A 10,605-nucleotide genomic window follows, 5' to 3' on the forward strand; every position below is an offset into this window, starting at 1 on the left:
GCGCACACCCACCTGTCCCGCGCACACGCACCTCTGCCCCGCGCACCCCCACCTCTGTCCCGCGCACACCCACCTCTGTCCCGCGCACACCCACCTCTGCCCAGCGCACACCCAGCTCTGACCTCTGAGTATGGTGTGTGTGTTTCTTGGCTTTATTGAGTGCAGCCATCAGGGAACTCCTTATTCTGCCATTCCTGGCACCCCCCCCCCCCCCCATTACATTTTCCCCCTAATCCCTACGCCCTATTTGTTGAGTAGGGTTTTCTTAACCCCTTGGGGGTTTTGTAATTGAAATGGAACGGCTCCCACGTTTTCCATCAGGTCACCTTTTGAGAATATCCCAGCTTCAGCACGGGTGGCTCAATATTCAGCTGCACCCCCAGTGCTGAAGCTGGGATATCCTCAATACCTGACCTATTGGGGGGTCTTGAGGCGCTGAATACCCCTGTTTTGGATAACCCAATTTACAAACGGCAGGTTTTTTTTACAACCACTCCCCCATGTAACCCCATACCCATAGCAGTGCCATTACTACCCGCGGGCTGTACCAGGGCCTGCCCTTAGAGAGGTGCCACGCGGCTGCTCCGTTCCCCCCCCCTGCATGGAGAGTCCACTTGCTGTCCCATGACACAGTGTATTCTGGGGGTGTCTCCGTTCCTCCCCCTGCATGGAGAGTCCATGGGCTGTCCCATGACACGGTGTATTCTGGGGGAGTCTCTGTTCCTCCCCCTGCATGGAGAGCCCATGGGCTGTGCCATGACACGGTGTATTCTGGGGGTGCCTCCGTTCCTCCCCCTGCATGGAGAGCCCATGGGCTGTCCCATGACACTGTGTATTCTGGGGGTGTCTCTGTTCCTCCCCCTGCATGGAGAGTCCACGGGCTGTCCCATGATACTGTGTATTCTGGGGGTGTCTCCGTTCCTCCCCCTGCATGGAGAGCCCATGGGCTGTCCCATGACACGGTGTATTCTGGGGGTGCCTCCGTTCCTCCCCCTGCATGGAGAGCCCATGGGCTGTCCCATGACACGGTGTATTCTGGGGGTGCCTCTGTTCCTCCCCCTGCATGGAGAGCCCACGGGCTGTCCCATGACATGGTGTATTCTGGGGGTGCCTCCGTTCCTCCCCCTGCATGGAGAGTCCATGGGCTGTCCCATGACACGGTGTATTCTGGGGGTGCCTCCGTTCCTCCCCCTGCATGGAGAGCCCACTTGCTGTCCCATGACACGGTGTATTCTGGGGGTGCCTCCGTTCCTCCCCCTGCATGGAGAGTCCATGGGCTGTCCCATGACACGGTGTATTCTGGGGGTGCCTCCGTTCCTCCCCCTGCATGGAGAGCCCATGGGCTGTCCCATGACACGGTGTATTCTGGGGGTGCCTCCGTTCCTTCCCCTGCATGGAGAGTCCATGGGCTGTCCCATGACACTGTGTATTCTGGGGGTGTCTCCGTTCCTTCCCCTGCATGGAGAGCCCATGGGCTGTCCCATGACACGGTGTATTCTGGGGGTGCCTCCGTTCCTCCCCCGGCATGGAGAGCCCATGGGCTGTCCCATGACACGGTGTATTCTGGGGGTGTCTCCGTTCCTCCCCCTGCATGGAGAGTCCATGGGCTGTCTCATGATACGGTGTATTCTGGGGGTGCCCCCGTTCCTCCCCCTGCATGGAGAGCCCATGGGCTGTCCCATGACACGGTGTATTCTGGGGGTGCCTCCGTTCCTCCCCCTGCATGGAGAGCCCATGGGCTGTCCCATGACACGGTGTATTCTGGGGGTGTCTACGTTCCTCCCCCTGCATGGAGAGCCCATGGGCTGTCCCATGACACAGTGTATTCTGGGGGTGTCTCTGTTCCTCCCCCTGCATGGAGAGTCCATGGGCAGTCCCATGACACGGTGTATTCTGGGGGTGTCTCCGTTCCTCCCCCTGCATGGAGAGCCCATGGGCTGTCCCATGACACGGTGTATTCTGGGGGTGTCTCCGTTCCTCCCCCTGCATGGAGAGTCCATGGGCTGTCCCATGACACGGTGTATTCTGGGGGTGCCTCCGTTCCTCCCCCTGCATGGAGAGCCCATGGGCTGTCCCATGACACAGTGTATTCTGGGGGTGCCCCCGTTCCTCCCCCTGCATGGAGAGCCCATGGGCTGTCCCATGACACGGTGTATTCTGGGGGTGTCTCCGTTCCTCCCCCTGCATGGAGAGCCCATGGGCTGTCCCATGACACAGTGTATTCTGGGGGTGTCTCTGTTCCTCCCCCTGCATGGAGAGTCCATGGGCAGTCCCATGACACGGTGTATTCTGGGGGTGCCTCCGTTCCTCCCCCTGCATGGAGAGCCCATGGGCTGTCCCATGACACGGTGTATTCTGGGGGTGTCTCCGTTCCTCCCCCTGCATGGAGAGCCCATGGGCTGTCCCATGACACGGTGTATTCTGGGGGTGCCTCCGTTCCTCCCCCTGCATGGAGAGCCCACGGGCTGTCCCATGATACGGTGTATTCTGGGGGTGCCTCCGTTCCTCCCCCTGCATGGAGAGCCCATGGGCTGTCCCATGACACGGTGTATTCTGGGGGTGCCTCCGTTCCTCCCCCTGCATGGAGAGTCCATGGGCTGTCCCATGACACGGTGTATTCTGGGGGTGCCCCCGGTCCTCCCCCTGCATGGAGAGTCCATGGGCTGTCCCATGACACGGTGTATTCTGGGGGAGTCTCCGTTCCTCCCCCTGCATGGAGAGTCCATGGGCTGTCCCATGACACGGTGTATTCTGGGGGTTCCTCCCCCTGCATGGAGACCCCACGGGCTGTCCCATGACACGGTGTATTCTGGGGGTGCCTCCGTTCCTCCCCCTGCATGGAGAGTCCATGGGCTGTCCCATGACACGGTGTATTCTGGGGGAGTCTCCGTTCCTCCCCCTGCATGGAGAGTCCATGGGCTGTCCCATGACACGGTGTATTCTGGGGGTGCCCCCGTTCCTCCCCCTGCATGGAGAGCCCATGGGCTGTCCCATGATACGGTGTATTCTGGGGGTGTCTCCGTTCCTCCCCCTGCATGGAGAGCCCATGGGCTGTCCCATGATACGGTGTATTCTGGGGGTGTCTCCGTTCCTCCCCCTGCATGGAGAGTCCATGGGCTGTCCCATGACAAGGTGTATCCTGGGGGTGCCTCCGTTCCTCCCCCGGCATGGAGAGCCCATGGGCTGTCCCATGACACGGTGTATTCTGGGGGTGCCTCCGTTCCTCCCCCTGCATGGAGACCCCATGGGCTGTCCCATGACACGGTGTATTCTGGGGGTGCCTCTGTTCCTCCCCCTGCATGGAGAGCCCATGGGCTGTCCCATGACACGGTGTATTCTGGGGGTGCCTCCGTTCCTCCCCCTGCATGGAGAGCCCACGGGCTGTCCCATGACACTGTGTATTCTGGGGGTGTCTCCGTTCCTCCCCCTGCATGGAGAGTCCATGGGCTGTCCCATGATACGGTGTATTCTGGGGGAGTCTCCGTTCCTCCCCCTGCATGGAGAGCCCATGGGCTGTCCCATGACACGGTGTATTCTGGGGGTGCCTCCGTTCCTCCCCCTGCATGGAGAGCCCATGGGCTGTCCCATGACACGGTGTATTCTGGGGATGCCCCCGTTCCTCCCCCTGCATGGAGAGCCCATGGGCTGTCCCATGATACGGTGTATTCTGGGGGAGTCTCCGTTCCTCCCCCTGCATGGAGAGCCCATGGGCTGTCCCATGACACAGTGTATTCTGGGGGTGTCTCCGTTCCTCCCCCTGCATGGAGAGCCCATGGGCTGTCCCATGACACGGTGTATTCTGGGGGTGCCCCCGTTCCTCCCCCTGCATGGAGAGTCCATGGATTCTCCCATGATACGGTGTATTCTGGGGGTGCCTACGTTCCTCCCCCTGCATGGAGAGCCCATGGGCTGTCCCATGATACGGTGTATTCTGGGGGAGTCTCCGTTCCTCCCCCTGCATGGAGAGCCCATGGGCTGTCCCATGACACAGTGTATTCTGGGGGTGTCTCCGTTCCTCCCCCTGCATGGAGAGCCCATGGGCTGTCCCATGACACGGTGTATTCTGGGGGTGCCCCCGTTCCTCCCCCTGCATGGAGAGTCCATGGATTCTCCCATGATACGGTGTATTCTGGGGGTGCCTCCGTTCCTCCCCCTGCATGGAGAGCCCATGGGCTGTCCCATGACACGGTGTATTCTGGGGGTGCCTCCGTTCCTCCCCCTGCATGGAGAGCCCATGGGCTGTCCCATGACACAGTGTATTCTGGGGGTGCCCCCGTTCCTCCCCCTGCATGGAGAGTCCATGGGCTGTCCCATGACACGGTGTATTCTGGGGGTACCCCCGTTCCTCCCCCTGCATGGAGAGTCCATGGGCTGTCCCATGACACGGTGTATTCTGGGGGTGTCTCCGTTCCTCCCCCTGCATGGAGAGCCCATGGGCTGTCCCATGACACGGTGTATTCTGGGGGAGTCTCTGTTCCTCCCCCTGCATGGAGAGCCCATGGGCTGTCCCATGACACGGTGTATTCTGGGGGTGTCTCCGTTCCTCCCCCTGCATGGAGAGCCCATGGGCTGTCCCATGACACGGTGTATTCTGGGGGTGCCTCCGTTCCTCCCCCTGCATGGAGAGCCCATGGGCTGTCCCATGACACGGTGTATTCTGGGGGTGCCTCCGTTCCTCCCCCTGCATGGAGAGCCCATGGGCTGTCCCATGACAGTGTATTCTGGGGGTGTCTCCGTTCCTCCCCCTGCATGGAGAGCCCATGGGCTGTCCCATGATACGGTGTATTCTGGGGGAGTCTCCGTTCCTTCCCCTGCATGGAGAGCCCATGGGCTGTCCCATGACACGGTGTATTCTGGGGGTGCCCCCGTTCCTCCCCCTGCATGGAGAGTCCATGGGCTGTCCCATGACACGGTGTATTCTGGGGGTGCCCCCGTTCCTCCCCCTGCATGGAGAGTCCATGGGCTGTCCCATGACACGGTGTATTCTGGGGGTGCCCCCGTTCCTCCCCCTGCATGGAGAGTCCATGGGCTGTCCCATGACACGGTGTATTCTGGGGGTTCCTCCCCCTGCATGGAGAGCCCATGGGCTGTCCCTTGATACGGTGTATTCTGGGGGTGCCCCCGTTCCTCCCCCTGCATGGAGAGCCCATGGGCTGTCCCATGACACGGTGTATTCTGGGGGTGCCCCCGTTCCTCCCCCTGCATGGAGAGTCCATGGGCTGTCCCATGACACGGTGTATTCTGGGGGTGCCTCCGTTCCTCCCCCTGCATGGAGAGTCCATGGGCTGTCCCATGACACGGTGTATTCTGGGGGTGCCCCCGTTCCTCCCCCTGCATGGAGAGTCCATGGGCTGTCCCATGACACGGTGTATTCTGGGGGTGCCCCCGTTCCTCCCCCTGCATGGAGAGTCCATGGGCTGTCCCATGGACACAGTGTATTCTGGGGGTGCCCCCGTTCCTCCCCCTGCATGGAGAGTCCATGGGCTGTCCCATGACACGGTGTATTCTGGGGGTGCCCCCGTTCCTCCCCCTGCATGGAGAGTCCACGGGCTTTCCCATGATACGGTGTATTCTGGGGGTGTCTCCGTTCCTCCCCCTGCATGGAGAGTCCATGGGCTGTCCCTTGATACGGTGTATTCTGGGGGTGCCTCCGTTCCTCCCCCTGCATGGAGAGTCCATGGGCTGTCCATGACAAGGTGTATCCTGGGGGTGCCTCCGTTCTTCCCCCTGCATGGAGAGCCCATGGGCTGTCCCATGACACGGTGTATTCTGGGGGGTGTCTACGTTCCTCCCCCTGCATGGAGAGCCCATGGGCTGTCCCATGACACGGTGTATTCTGGGGGTGCCTCCGTTCCTCCCCCTGCATGGAGAGTCCATGGGCTGTCCCATGATACGGTGTATTCTGGGGGTGTCTCCGTTCCTCCCCCTGCATGGAGAGTCCATGGGCTGTCCCATGACACGGTGTATTCTGGGGGTGTCTCTGTTCCTCCCCCTGCATGGAGAGCCCATGGGCTGTCCCATGACACGGTGTATTCTGGGGGAGTCTCCGTTCCTCCCCCTGCATGGAGAGTCCATGGGCTGTCCCATGACACGGTGTATTCTGGGGGTTCCCTCCCCCTGCATGGAGACCCCACGGGCTGTCCCATGATACGGTGTATTCTGGGGGTGCCTCTGTTCCTCCCCCTGCATGGAGAGTCCATGGGCTGTCCCATGACACGGTGTATTCTGGGGGAGTCTCCGTTCCTCCCCCTGCATGGAGAGCCCATGGGCTGTCCCATGACAAGGTGTATTCTGGGGGTGTCTCCGTTCCTCCCCCTGCATGGAGAGTCCATGGGCTGTCCCATGACACGGTGTATTCTGGGGGTGTCTCCGTTCCCCCCCCTGCATGGAGAGTCCATGGGCTGTCCCATGACAAGGTGTATCCTGGGGGTGTCTCCGTTCCTCCCCCTGCATGGAGAGTCCATGGGCTGTCCCATGACAAGGTGTATCCTGGGGGTGCCTCCGTTCCTCCCCCGGCATGGAGAGCCCATGGGCTGTCCCATGACACGGTGTATTCTGGGGGTGCCTCCGTTCCTCCCCTGCATGGAGAGCCCATGGGCTGTCCCATGACACGGTGTATTCTGGGAGTGCCTCTGTTCCTCCCCCTGCATGGAGAGCCCATGGGCTGTGCCATGACACGGTGTATTCTGGGGGTGCCTCCGTTCCTCCCCCTACATGGAGAGCCCACGGGCTGTCCCATGACACTGTGTATTCTGGGGGTGCCTCCGTTCCTCCCCCTGCATGGAGAGCCCATGGGCTGTGCAATGACACGGTGTATTCTGGGGGTGCCTCCGTTCCTCCCCCTGCATGGAGAGCCCATGGGCTGTCCCATGACACGGTGTATTCTGGGGGTGCCTCCGTTCCTCCAACTGCATGGAGAGCCCATGGGCTGTCCCATGACACAGTGTATTCTGGGGGTGCCCCCGTTCCTCCCCCTGCATGGAGAGTCCATGGGCTGTCCCATGACACGGTGTATTCTCGGGGTACCCCCGTTCCTCCCCCTGCATGGAGAGTCCATGGGCTGTCCCATGACACGGTGTATTCTGGGGGTGTCTCCGTTCCTCCCCCTGCATGGAGAGCCCATGGGCTGTCCCATGACACGGTGTATTCTGGGGGTGTCTCCGTTCCTCCCCCTGCATGGAGAGCCCATGGGCTGTCCCATGACACGGTGTATTCTGGGGGTGCCTCCGTTCCTCCCCCGGCATGGAGAGCCCATGGGCTGTCCCATGACACGGTGTATTCTGGGGGTGTCTCCGTTCCTCCCCCTGCATGGAGAGCCCATGGGCTGTCCCATGATACGGTGTATTCTGGGGGTGCCTCCGATCCTCCCCCTGCATGGAGAGCCCATGGGCTGTCCCATGACACTGTGTATGCTGGGGGTGCCCCCCGTTCCTCCCCCTGCATGGAGAGTCCATGGGCTGTCCCATGACACAGTGTATTCTGGGGGTGCCCCCGTTCCTCCCCCTGCATGGAGAGTCCATGGGCTGTCCCATGACACGGTGTATTCTGGGGGTACCCCCGTTCCTCCCCCTGCATGGAGAGTCCATGGGCTGTCCCATGACACGGTGTATTCTGGGGGTACAGCCGTTCCTCCCCCTGCATGGAGAGCCCACGGGCTGTCCCATGACACGGTGTATTCTGGGGGTGCCTCCGTTCCTCCCCCTGCATGGAGAGCCCATGGGCTGTCCCATGACACGGTGTATTCTGGGGGTGCCTCCGTTCCTCCCCCTGCATGGAGAGCCCATGGGCTGTCCCATGACACAGTGTATTCTGGGGGAGTCTCTGTTCCTCCCCCTGCATGGAGAGCCCATGGGCTGTCCCATGACACAGTGTATTCTGGGGGAGTCTCTGTTCCTCCCCCTGCATGGAGAGCCCATGGGCTGTCCCATGACACTGTGTATTCTGGGGGTGTCCCCGTTCCTTCCCCTGCATGGAGAGCCCATGGGCTGTCCCATGACACGGTGTATTCTGGGGGTGCCTCCGTTCCTCCCCCTGCATGGAGAGTCCATGGGCTGTCCCTTGATACGGTGTATTCTGGGGGAGTCTCCGTTCCTCCCCCGGCATGGAGAGCCCATGGGCTTTCCCATGACACGGTGTATTCTGGGGGTGCCTCCGTTCCTCCCCCTGCATGGAGAGTCCCATGGGCTGTCCCATGACACGGTGTATTCTGGGGGTGCCTCCGTTCCTCCCCCTGCATGGAGAGTCCACGGGCTGTCCCTTTATACGGTGTATTCTGGGGGTGCCTCTGTTCCTCCCCCTGCATGGAGAGCCCATGGGCTGTCCCTTGATACGGTGTATTCTGGGGGTGCCCCCGTTCCTCCCCCTGCATGGAGAGCCCATGGGCTGTCCCATGACACGGTGTATTCTGGGGGTGCCTCCGTTCCTCCCCCGGCATGGAGAGCCCATGGGCTGTCCCATGATACAGTGTATGCTGGGGTGCCCCCGTTCCTCCCCCTGCATGGAGAGCCCATGGGCTGTCCCATGACACTGTGTATTCTGGGGGTGTCTCTGTTCCTCCCCCTGCATGGAGAGCCCATGGGCTGTCCCATGACACGGTGCATTCTGGGGGTGCCCCCGTTCCTCCCCCTGCATGGAGAGCCCATGGGCTGTCCCATGATACGGTGTATTCTGGGGGTGCCCCCGTTCCTCCCCCTGCATGGAGAGCCCATGGGCTGTCCCATGACACAGTGTATTCTGGGGGTGCCCCCGTTCCTCCCCCGGCATGGAGAGCCCATGGGCTGTCCATGACACGGTGTATTCTGGGGGTGCCCCCGTTCCTCCCCCGGCATGGAGAGCCCATGGGCTGTCCCATGACACGGTGTATTCTGGGGGTGCCCCCGTTCCTCCCCCTGCATGGAGAGTCCATGGGCTGTCCCATGACACGGTGTATTCTGGGGGTGCCTACGTTCCTCCCCCTGCATGGAGAGCCCATGGGCTGTCCCATGACACGGTGTATTCTGGGGGTGCCCCCGTTCCTCCCCCTGCATGGAGAGCCCATGGGCTGTCCCATGACACGGTGTATTCTGGGGGTGTCTCCGTTCCTTCCCCTGCATGGAGAGCCCACGGGCTGTCCCATGACACAGTGTATTCTGGGGGTGCCCCCGTTCCTCCCCCTGCATGGAGAGCCCATGGGCAGTCCCATGACACGGTGTATTCTGGGGGTGCCTACGTTCCTCCCCCTGCATGGAGAGCCCATGGGCTGTCCCATGATACGGTGTATTCTGGGGGTGCCCCCGTTCCTCCCCCTGCATGGAGAGCCCATGGGCTGTCCCATGACACAGTGTATTCTGGGGGTGCCCCCGTTCCTCCCCCCCGGCATGGAGAGCCCATGGGCTGTCCCATGACACGGTGTATTCTGGGGGTGCCCCCGTTCCTCCCCCGGCATGGAGAGCCCATGGGCTGTCCATGACACAGTGTATTCTGGGGGTGCCCCCGTTCCTCCCCCTGCATGGAGAGTCCATGGGCTGTCCCATGACACGGTGTATTCTGGGGGTTCCTCCCCCTGCATGGAGAGCCCATGGGCAGTCCCATGACACGGTGTATTCTGGGGGTGCCTACGTTCCTCCCCCTGCATGGAGAGCCCATGGGCTGTCCCATGACACGGTGTATTCTGGGGGTGTCTCCGTTCCTCCCCCTGCATGGAGAGCCCATGGGCTGTCCCATGACACGGTGTATTCTGGGGGTGCCTCCGTTCCTCCCCCTGCATGGAGAGCCCATGGGCTGTCCCATGACACTGTGTATTCTGGGGGTGTCTCCGTTCCTTCCCCTGCATGGAGAGCCCATGGGCTGTCCCATGACACTGTGTATTCTGGGGGTGTCTCCGTTCCTTCCCCTGCATGGAGAGCCCATGGGCTGTCCCATGACACGGTGTATTCTGGGGGTTCCTCCCCCTGCATGGAGAGCCCATGGGCTGTCCCATGACACAGTGTATTCTGGGGGTGCCTCCGATCCTCCCCCTGCATGGAGAGTCCATGGGCTGTCCCATGACACTGTGTATTCTGGGGGTGTCTCTGTTCTCCCCCTGCATGGAGAGCCCATGGGCTGTCCCATGACACGGTGTATTCTGGGGGTGTCTCCGTTCCTCCCCCTGCATGGAGAGCCCATGGGCTGTCCCATGATACAGTGTATGCTGGGGGTGCCCCCGTTCCTCCCCCTGCATGGAGAGCCCATGGGCTGTCCCATGACACTGTGTATTCTGGGGGTGTCTCTGTTCCTCCCCCTGCATGGAGAGCCCATGGGCTGTCCCATGACACGGTGCATTCTGGGGGTGCCCCCGTTCCTCCCCCTGCATGGAGAGCCCATGGGCTGTCCCATGATACGGTGTATTCTAGGGGTGCCCCCGTTCCTCCCCCTGCATGGAGAGCCCATGGGCTGTCCCATGACACAGTGTATTCTGGGGGTGTCTCCGTTCCTCCCCCTGCATGGAGAGCCCACGGGCTTTCCCATGATACGGTGTATTCTGGGGGTGCCTCCGTTCCTCCCCCTGCATGGAGAGTCCATGGGCTGTCCCTTGATACGGTGTATTCTGGGGGTGCCCCCGTTCCTCCCCCTGCATGTAGAGACCAT

The sequence above is a fragment of the Ascaphus truei genome (genome assembly GCF_040206685.1).
Source record: "Ascaphus truei isolate aAscTru1 chromosome 3 unlocalized genomic scaffold, aAscTru1.hap1 SUPER_3_unloc_10, whole genome shotgun sequence".
Classification (NCBI taxonomy): Eukaryota; Metazoa; Chordata; class Amphibia; order Anura; family Ascaphidae; genus Ascaphus; species Ascaphus truei.